This window comes from Lagopus leucura, unplaced genomic scaffold (assembly GCF_019238085.1).
Source record: "Lagopus leucura isolate 7727_CA_CO unplaced genomic scaffold, USGS_WTPT01 Super-Scaffold_100028, whole genome shotgun sequence".
NCBI classification, from domain to species: domain Eukaryota; kingdom Metazoa; phylum Chordata; class Aves; order Galliformes; family Phasianidae; genus Lagopus; species Lagopus leucura.
Window position 1 is genome coordinate 4,565,496 of NW_024962279.1, and position 9,758 is coordinate 4,575,253.

Consider the following 9,758-nt stretch of genomic DNA (forward strand, 5'->3'; position numbering starts at 1 on the left):
AAAATAAAATAAAATAAAATAAAATAAAATAAAATAAAATAAAATAAAATAAAATAAAATAAAATAAAATAAAATAAAATAAAATAAAATAAAAGACAGGGTTAATGCTTCAGTACCTCACTTCATAGACTGCACATTGAAATTCCTCAAGACCATGCAGAAACGAGTGGTGAAAGGGCTGCCAGCTGCAGAAGGCAGACACTCCAATGCAGCAGTTCCTTCAGCCCACCTGGACCATCTCTGTTGCAGGAGGAACGCATCACCCTCCTAGAGGCCCCAGCTCAGTGCCAGCCCACAGTGTGACTTCCCTCCTCAGTCCCACTCAGTCTTCCAGCACCATGGCTGGTTATCAGCCAGGCAATAAGGCCATGCAGTACCTGTTTGGCACAGCTCGCACCACTCTCCCAGGGCTCCTCCGGTTTCGCTTCCTGCTAACGTGCACCTGCACCAATCTCAGGAGCCATAAAAGCACCAACTGTATTTACAGCTCTGCTCAAACCCCCTACGGCAGGGGGCACACCCCACACAGCGTTAGTGATTGTGTCACACACTGAGCACCTGGTGCTTTCAGCAGCCCCTTGCACCCAAAGCCAGCACTGAGCATACCCTCATACCCTACAAAGACGAGCACAGGCTGCAGGTCAGACCCCCTCCTGGCGTAAATCCATGGCAGCACTGGGCTCTGGCCACACATTTTCTTACCAACTTCTGCTCTTTATCCCCAAAGCTGGCCAACAGGCAGGATGCATGGTTTTAGTCGAGATTTATGCACTCTTTCTACTCTGTGAAAACAGCAGTGCCTTTCCTCAACAAAAACCAAGGGGCTTTCCTAGGAACCAGCTCTGCCTGGTGCATGTTGCGAAGCTGTGAGCAGCCCAAGTTACAGCACACACACATGGACCTCTGTGATGGGCAGAGAGCAACACATGCTCCTCCTCGCCCAGCACCCACCAAGCAGACGTTGGTACATAGCAATGATTCAGTGCTGATGAACAGAAACATGGGCATGTGCTGCTGTTAAAACTGGGCTGTGTCTGACACAGGCATTACTTACGCAAGGAAGTTTTCTGCTCTGCATGTGCTTCCCTTTGCAATTCACCTCCAGACCCCAATGCCACCCCAGGCAGAGGTATTCATCTCTTTTTTGCACCTACAAAAAACACTAGCTGAAAGCCTGCAAATTATCTCAACTGATAGAGCTCTCCCTTATCCAAAAGAAAAGAATCGAATGACAAAAAAATAACTTCCAACGAGCATGTAAACATTTGAGCATAGCAAGAAGAAAGCATTTCCATAAAGCTCTCACTGCAGGACGGCTTTTAACCTCAGACACATCCCATAACTCTGGCTGAAGTTACGCAGAGCTGCCCAAGTTTCTGCTATGAGTCAAACCTGCAGGATCTGCCGCTGCTCTCGCTGAAAAGAGGATGTGAGAGCTGGCACACTGCCCCGCTGGGAGCTCGGCGCCGAGTCCCTGTGCCCCACACAGGCTGGGGACAGAGCTGGCCACACCACGAGCAGCTCAGCATGCAGACAGCATGCAGGCACCTGGGGGATGCTGCAGAGCCCCCATGGAGCACACAATTAGCGTCTGCTGCGTTACTGCAACGTTTTTCAAAGAAAAAAAAAAAAAGAAAGGTGATGGTAGCTTATACCAAACAGGTCTCCTCTGACCCTCCCCAAGCAACCAGCTGTGTACCACATAAGCTAACAAGCAAAGCACCGTGGCACAGCCCTGCTGAGCAGCTGTAGGAATGCTCCCCTTGCTCAGACATGGCACTGCAGGCCGCCACCAGGAGCTCTGCTGAAACAAAGGCATTTCTAGTTTTCCCTTTCAATTACAACAGATTATCATTTCGCTCAGCAATGCCCCTTATTAAATTGAAACTCTCTGCATCAGAATTAAATACGTCCTATCTCCTCAAAATGAAGTGTATTATTTATCACTAATATTTAATGACAAAAACCTGATAACTTTCTCTGATTATAACACTGATTTCCTCCAGTCATGCATCATTGGCTCTGCTGGTCATTAGCATTATCACAGTGCATAAACTCTGCCTTATGCAGCAAGTTTGATAACGGGGCCAGAAGCCCACAGCCACCATTCCTCAGTTTGTTCAGATTTACCAGTCTACCTCTATCATAAAAACAGATTAGCCAAGTTGTTAACAACTCACAACTACAAAACTCACAGAGGAAAAAAAAAATAAAAAAATCTCTCCTTAAGTCTGTTAAGGTAGATGTAGGCTATGATGCTCTGTGTACGCATCCAGACAGTTTCTTTTTATGTATCACAATCATGAATATTCATAGATTTTGTTCCCTGAGCCAAACCGATGCTTTTTCTCTTCTCCTCCCCTTTTTTGTTTTTCAGTTTTTTATTTTTTTTAAGCCCAGTCCACTCAAGGCAGCTCCTGAGGTTTCAGCAGAGGTATCTGGGCACCTGAAGCAAAACGTGGCCAGCATGTAGGAGACGTGGAAATGCACCTATTTATGACATCCACCTGAGGGAAGGAATCACAGTGCTCTGATCAACAGTCGGCAAGATATTGGCTGATGGAGCCCTGTTTGAGAGGCAGAGCAGTGATGAAAGCAGAAGGTATCGACACTAACACGATACGTGCTACCTTTTGGCAGGCGAAACTCCTACTGCTCATAGCAATGCCATTTTGGGTTGAGTTCCAGTATCACTAACCACAGTATTAGAAACAGGGGCTATCCCATGAGGAAGGGCAGAGATCTGGCAAAGCTAGTGCTGAGTTCTGCATTCTCAGTCAAGGCAAAGAAGCAGACTGAGCAGTGGAAGAGCAGCAGGTCACACAGGAGGCAGCACATAGCACAGTTGCTTTCCCCAGCATCAACCCAAGCATCCCAACACCAAACGGTGACCACACGGTCACTGCACTCTTGCAGCCACCACACACACACACACCCTCCCTCCCCACACTTCTGACCTCACTGAGCTACAGCCAGCACCAGGACTTGGGGTCTCATCCTGCCCCCGAGGGACCACTCCTCACCAGATCCGGCCTCGATGTCCCCAAATCCAGCCCAGCCCAAGGGCTGCTCCTCAGTGCATTGGCACAGATTTGGGAAGACAGAGGCAGGACTCGCACCGCCTGTTCCCATGGGCTTTTCTTCCCGGTGCAAGGATGGGAGGTGGGAACTGGGCCGGCTGAGCAGTGCCTGAGCGGCCAACACAAATCTGTCATGAGGTTCATGGGAGATAGAGTTCGTGACTCACTGTCAGCAAGCGTACTATTACAACATGAGAGCTGTTATTAATGAAAAAGGGAAAAAGCAATGCGGGTGAATACCTCAGGAAGGTTTTAACTTTCCAATCCCAAATAGACGGCTCACGGAATAAGGTTTGCACCAGACCTAGCTGACAGCAGCCACAGCAGACAACCTTGTAACTGAAAGGCCATCAGAGCAGCATGCCTGAGCTGCAGGGAAACTCACTCCTGCAGCACTGGAGCTGGTGCAGCTCCCTGCCCGTGCCCAGCCCCGAGCTCACAGCTGGCACCAAGGGAAAGCTCGCATCCACCACATGACATGGGGAAGATGCTTCCTGAAACTGACACTGGTTCCTAAAGAAACATCACTTAATTACTTAACTCTTCTTAATGGAATGATGAACATCCCTTCAGCAAACAAGGCAGCAATGACTTAACATCACACCACGTGTTTCATTACAGAACCGGTAAAATTAATACCGCTCCCCTCTCTCCTGCTGCAACCACTCATTTCTTTACGTTCAGTTACATTTCTCACTTCTGCACCCAGAGCAACTCCCCGACATACAAAAATCCGCATTGAGTCACCTCCAGGCACACCCCACAGAGGGGAGCAATGCTGCAATGGAGCCCCAGAAGCCCCGATACCTTTGGAAGGATTGCGAGGCTCATTCAGGGCTCCAGCACTCGCTGTCATCCCAGCCGTGCTCAGCCATCAATTCTATGGACAAGGGTTTTGCAGGAAGGGGAATTCTGAATTGATTTTTGTGACCAGCTGTTGAGCTGCTGCTCTGAACACACCGCCAATCCCCCTCACCATTTTATCTTCCTTTATCACCATCTTTTTAATAGAGACATGACATTCTGCCTACTGCTGGGCTCTCTCTATTTATCTCTCTCTTAACAACACTTTGGCATCGCCGGCTCCGCTATCTAAATCAGCACTAGTGCACGTCCGGTCACATAAAACTGGAGAGGGTTTCCCAAGATGCCTCGGGAAGTCTGCCTGCTCCCGTTCGCTGATGTGTTAATACGCCCGATGCACTAATTAACGAACAAACAGCTCGGGCTGGGAGCTGGGGGAGGGACCAACGCGAAGACGGCACAGAGCCCAAGGAAAGACACTTGACCCTAATTGTTAGCAACAAGATGACAGGGCTGAGCGGGAAGTGTGGCTGAAACTGGGATCCAATCTGAAAGGAAATGTCTGGTGAAGAGGGGAAAACCAACGATGCCGTTGGAGGCCCTGCGCTCCCGGTGGGCGCCCAGCTGGCAACGCGCTCCCAACACACCTCTCACTCCATGCCCACACCCTCATCCTCTTCCCACGCCCCCAGCCAAAGAGGGGAACACCCTGTGACCTCCATCCAAACCACCTGCAGGAGGGGGGCAAGGAAGGCTCAGGATGTCCAAAGCCCCAGCACTGAAGCTGTACTCAGAGCAGAAGCTCCTCGTGCCGAACACCCTGGGCTGCACACCTGGGCTGGGAATGCACTGCTGCACCAGTGGGAAGGAGCTGTGCAGCAACAGACGCACTGACAGCCTTGAAAACACTTTCCATGCATTGCAAAAAAAATTGGGGAAATGTCCTAAACACTTTCTGTCTGAAAAAAAAAAAAAAAAAATCAGCTAAACCAAGGCTCACAGCAGTGCAATAGAGCCCTCAGCACTGCACTCCGGGTTGCTTCAATTGCAGCCAGGAAGAGGGGAGAAAGCTGGCACACAGCTGGCACACTGAGCTGGGAGACACTGCTCAACAGCAGCAGAGAGCGTCCTCAAGAGCACACAGCCAGGCACCAGCCCTGAGCTGACTGAAGGAAACAGGCACTGCGGTGCTAACAGAGCAAATAACGCAACCAAATAACACATGCTGGCACCCAGAGCGCTTGTGAGACCATTGCAACCCCACTGCAAACTGGGAGGGACAAAGCCCACAGTTAGTTTTACCCCCCAGAAGCTCCACAACCTGTCAGACACAAGCAAATATTGGATGATACGAACTCCATTCCAGTGTATCTGTCAAGATATTTACAGGGCTCAACTGTACTTCTGTTTTTAATTAAATCTTCACACACATACTTTAATGTAATTTAAATAGATTATTAGTTGTCAGAATATAGTATAAATTTTGTTTACAATTTAGAGTACTGACGTTGAGGAAACTCATTTAACCCCCTGACTGAGCGTCATTACGTGTTGAGATGAGACTCCCAAAGAGCTTCCACTGCCCTTTGCACTCTCGCAATAATCTTAAATTACTACAACTTAATTGCAATTTCAAGGCACTAAAATGGGGATGCTCTAAGAACAGTACAGGGAGGGTCAGTGAGAGGAGAAAAATGATTCAGTCCTCCTCAGGTACCCGAGAGGGGAAAAAAATGCATTCTGCTCTTCTGTCTTCTCATTTGCCATAGAACAACATCTTCATTTTCAGGATGGTGCTGAACAAAAAGTTATCGGGGCTACATGGGATCATTACCACTCACGCACGGCCACTGCACATATGGATGGAAGAGACAGGTGCCAGGTGATGAGAAATAGAGAACCCCCGAGCGCTTTTGCTGCAGCAGAGCCAGCACTGCCCTGACTCCGAGTAGGTCGCACGCTGAAGTCAGAAACGAGCACAAGTTGAAGCACCCTGATCAGCAGATGCCCAAGCTCCTAAAGACAGAACAGCTTACAGTTCCCTTTCAACCCCAGACACGGCTTTTCTTTATATTAGAGGATTACAGAGCTCCCCCAGTTTGGCTCCCCTAACAACCCCAGCTCCCTCTCTCCCATGCACACCGTGGCAGCACCTGACACCGGCTGCAGCGGGACCACAGGGCTGAGCTGGGTGAGCTGAGAGCAGTGCCGACGGGCACGAGGGCCGCAAGCAGGATCCTCACCACCTGGTGAGGACGTGGCAAAGAGGAACGCGGTATGGATCGTGACTCAGAGCACAGCCAAGCACCTACGTATGTCTCCAAAGGCAAGAAAGTCAAGAACGGTGAGCCCCTCTGTGCCCTTGTGAGCATTTGGTAAAGTTCTGCTGCCAGGACCTTTGCGAACAGCCGCAGACAAGCTGCTGAGCTCCAGCACGCAGCGTTTCTCAACCGCCTTTGGCACATGCTGCCTGGCTCCCAGTGCCCTCACCGCAGCACTCATGGGTGTGAGGACATATCGGGGCCAGGGGGACTTGTGGCAAGCTGAGCTGGGATACAGCCCCCGACAGCAGGTCTTGGGGCTGCAGAACCCAATGTGCCCCCAGGCTCTGCAGCTACCCACCAACGAACCCCTGCTACAGCGTAACCCAACTCAGGCACAACTCTGCACCCAGAGCTGTGCCAGGCAGCTGCAGTCCCAATCCTGCCCCCACCTGGGGACTCCCGCTGTGACACCGCTGTGACACTGCCCGCGGGGCAGAAGGCCTGAGCACAGCAGCGAGGAGCCCAGCTACAAGGGATCCCCGCCACGAGGAATCCTGACCACAAGGAGCCCCGTTCTGCTGCCTCTCCCCCAGCCCTGCCTCAGCCGCAGGAAACGTCTCCGTTCGGTGCCTTGAAGTTGCAATTAAATTGTTGTAATTTAAGATTATCACAAGAGCAAAGGGCAGCGGCAGCTCTCCGGCAGACTCCTCTCACCACTTAATGCTGCTCAGTCTGAGGGTTAAATGAGCTTCTTTAGTATAAGTACCTTAAAGCAAGTGAATCGTAAACAAAATTTATACTATTTCCTGACAGCATATAATCTATTTAAATTTATTAAAGCTTCTCTGAGAAAATTTAAGATGACAGAAGTATCATTATGTCCTATAAATAACCGGATGGCCTTGCAGAAATAACTGTATTTTACATGCATCTCCTACATATGTGTGTGCATACGTTATTTCATTCCATAGACAAATACACACTGGAAAGATACCTCTGCAAAGGAATCACACGACCCGGTCCAGCCCTCTCTGTCCATGACCACAAGCACTAAGAACGCTGAATGCCGAGCCCCACGCCATAACCCACCCTTCCACTACCACCCCTTTTCCCCTAATTTTTTTACAATACCGTGAAACAGGAATAATCCCGGAGCTAAGCGCATCGTGGATGGGAACACAAAGGTTAGCCCTTAAGAGAAGGTGGTCCTTTGCTACGGAGCAGTGCTGCAGCCCATGCCATGCAGCGATGCCTCACACTCAGCACTCTGCCCAGCGTCCTGCCTGCTCCCAAAGCAGCACCTTGCCACCGCCACCGACTGCGGCATGAAATGTTCATGCAAAAAACACTGCGTTACCCCAAACGGCTTCACAGCATACGTGTGCATGTTTAACACACGCACGTTTTATTGTCTAATTAAAGTATACGCCATAAAAAAGTACCGGCTCTGTAAGTTACGCAGGATGGTTGTGAAATCTTACCTTATAAAAGCATAAAGTACTTATTGTGTGATCTGCACTGCTAATTAAAGAAGTACTTCTGGGGAAAGGTTTTGGGTTTCTTCATTCTTCAGCGGATGCGCGCTTGGTCTGCTCTGCTCACTGCCCTGCTCACACACACTGGGGTAAAGCCTTCTCCTCCCGCTTGCAATGGCTGTCCCCATTGTTTCAGGATACTTAGAACAGAAGTACTTAGAACAGGAACAAAACAGGGGCTTGCTGGTGGAGTTTGCACTGAGCTGTCTGAACGCAAACACGAAAGCATCAAAAACAACTCTGAACTGCACTGCTGACATCTGATTAACGCTCACACCGAAACATTTATCGAAGCAAAACCAGCGATCGCCTCACACCCCTGGCTACAAATTTCACTAAAAAAACGAGAGAGCAATGGAACCTTTCTGATGCAGCCCCGACACCAGGTGACACCTCGCCCTGCACCAAACACAGCACACAGCTACTGCTAAATGTGCCACCGGGCAATGCTCCGGGAACAGCACTGCAACTTCCACCGCTCAGGGCTGCAGCCACGCAGCGTGCAACGCCTCATCACCACCCAACCCCTCTGTCACACACCAGAACCGCTCACACGCCGAGAAAAACACGCCCGGGTTTCCTTACAAATCAGAGATGCAGAAATCAGGGTTGAATTCCACAGAACTTTTAGGCTGTTTTGAACACTGCGTTACTGGAAACGCCGCCTTCTCCGCAGCTCCAGGCGGCAGAAATCAAACCGAACCAAATCCTCCATCGCTCTCCAAGTGTACGGGAGCCTCAAAAAAAAAAATTAAAATAATTTAATAATAATAAAACCAGCCCTTCTCGTGCACCGACCTAACTTCACAACCAAAGCCGTGAGCAGCAGACAGCCTTGCGGGGAAGGGCAGCGTTATTTCCCTCCACGTTACCCTATGGATTCCCAACAAAGAGCAGCACTGCTAACGGCCCGGCTGTGCCCCGCTGCAGCACCCGGCGCTCCCAGCCAGGCGGCTCTGACAACAGCCCAGCAGCAGCTCCGTTTGATCTTTCCTGCCTGCCTTAATCTGGGTTGTCAAGGTTCACTTGTTGGAGGCTGTTTACTTTACTTTTTCAAAAAAAAAAAAAGTGATTTTCTTTTTCTTTCTGTCTCACACACAATGACTAATCCAGAGACTAAGGGGGAAGAATGCTGCCAATGCGAGACGTTAAAGCTACCATACCTTTTTGCAATGAGATTTTAGCCGGCACCTTTTGAACGGTGACTAGTGAGGAGCTTCCTCCCCCAGCGCCCCGCTCCATTCACTCCGGTGGGGAGACAGTGCAGGGAAGGGATTCGGAGCGGAGGAATGAAGCCGGTAGCCCTGATTTCCCCCTTTTCCCCCAGATTTGGTCGCAAAGACGCACAGCACCTCCTTCCCTGCTTCGGTGCTTTCGGGATCTCTCCAACTTACACGAGCACGGGCTGCTCAGCGCTGACACCAACTGCAGAAATAAGAACCGAGCGCAGCGCCCGCTTCCCTCCGCCTAAATTAAAGCAAATCACAGAGAGCAGCACGAGCGGCAAGTTTCTTCGATGACAGACTCGAAAGTTTGGCTCGGCGAGAGCCCGGCCCCAACGGCACGGCACGGCAGGTAAAGCACCCGCTTGGAAAGCGGCACGGGAAGGACGCAGCTCAGAGAGCGGCGGTGACCCGCAGCCCTCGGTACGGCCGGAGCCGCGCAGACTGAAAATGAAACCTCCAACTTCGGAGCGCGCAACTCGTGCCGCTGCTCCGGGAGAGAAGCAGCGGTGCGGGGCGGTGCGGGGCCCGGGGGGGGGGGGGGAGGGAGAGGAGGAGGAGGAGAGGGGATTTAAAAAAAAAAAAAAAAAAAAAAAAAAAAAAAGCAGTAATCTCACTCGATTTGATTCAGCCAAAGCGATTAAAATCATGGCATGCGAAGCGGCAGAAGAAAGGCTCGCTACAGTCGATGCGCTCCACCGCCCTCTCCGCGCGGGGCCCGCCGATAAGTCATCAATAGTTCCGCGGGGGGTGCGCCCCGCACAGCGCTGAACCCTCCCGCTGCCCGACCGCGGCTTGGGGCGGCTTTTTTTTTTTTTTTTTTTTGGGGGGGGGGGGGGGGGGGGGGGGGGG

At 50.7% G+C, this 9,758-nt stretch overlaps 1 protein-coding gene across 2 annotated transcripts in view; it reads right to left on the reverse strand.

Moving 5' to 3' along the window:
- FOXP1 (forkhead box P1) overlaps nucleotides 1–8,862 on the reverse strand; it is a 337,019-nt gene extending 328,157 nt beyond the window's left edge. For both annotated transcript variants that reach the window (XM_042880828.1, XM_042880831.1), the window contains exon 1: nucleotides 8,847–8,862. The gene's annotated coding sequence lies outside the window, so the exon portion shown is untranslated. The remainder of the gene's footprint in view (nucleotides 1–8,846) is intronic.
- Between the last annotated feature and the right edge of the window lie 896 nt (nucleotides 8,863–9,758).